The sequence below is a fragment of the Etheostoma spectabile genome, chromosome 16 (genome assembly GCF_008692095.1).
Source record: "Etheostoma spectabile isolate EspeVRDwgs_2016 chromosome 16, UIUC_Espe_1.0, whole genome shotgun sequence".
Classification (NCBI taxonomy): Eukaryota; Metazoa; Chordata; class Actinopteri; order Perciformes; family Percidae; genus Etheostoma; species Etheostoma spectabile.
In genome coordinates, this window is record NC_045748.1 from 12287896 (window position 1) to 12288643 (window position 748).

Genomic DNA, 748 nt, shown 5'->3' on the forward strand with positions numbered 1-748 from the left:
GATCATCGCAGCACGTCCAGTCTGAAATTACACTTGATGGTCAAGCACACAACTGATGCAAACTCTCCCCACCCCCACCCCTCGTCAAAATAGTCTTTTTACCCTTTAATTGCTAGATAGTGTTGCATTGTGTGAGAAATTATTTGCTTTATTTCCAAATGAGAATGTTAGTGTGAAATTGATCACTACTGTAGGCTATGTGCCAATGTTGTTTTCAATAAAAAAAACACTGTATCACAGTGGGAATGAAACCCAGGTCTCCCTCACCAAAGGCCTGTGCCATATCCACTGTGCCATGACCATCCCACACTTAACTCATACATCTGAGTCTAAGTAGATTTACATAGGCTCAACATATGTCTTTTTCAAAAAGGAAAAAGGTGCTTTGATTAGTTTAAGTGGGACTCTCAACAAAATGTCTCACTCATAGCAATCAAAGTGAAATGGTTAAACACAAAACTAGAAAAGGCGTTGACTTAATTACATCAGGAAACACTGAATCTGTAGTCTGGAAATCCAGACCCGAACCCGAAAGATTAAGGGTTTGGCAAAGAAGAAAAGTTGGAAAATTGCCCATCTTGAAGGGCATTTGAAAATCTCACTGCACACATTTGGATAACAACACAACCAATCACAACAACACACGCGGGTGACGTATCCAGAGCCCCATACGCTTAGCTACCAGCGGAGCTAACTGGTGGTTTAAACTGTCATCATCTGTTTAGCTCGCCTCTGGCCCGCCTATATC

The 748-nt window shown here is 41.6% G+C and overlaps 1 long non-coding RNA gene across 1 annotated transcript in view; it reads right to left on the reverse strand.

Annotated features, from left to right (window-relative positions):
* Window positions 1-748, reverse strand: part of LOC116704233 (uncharacterized) — a 15319-nt gene that overhangs the window by 4524 nt on the left and 10047 nt on the right. The gene's annotated exons all lie outside the window — the stretch shown is intronic.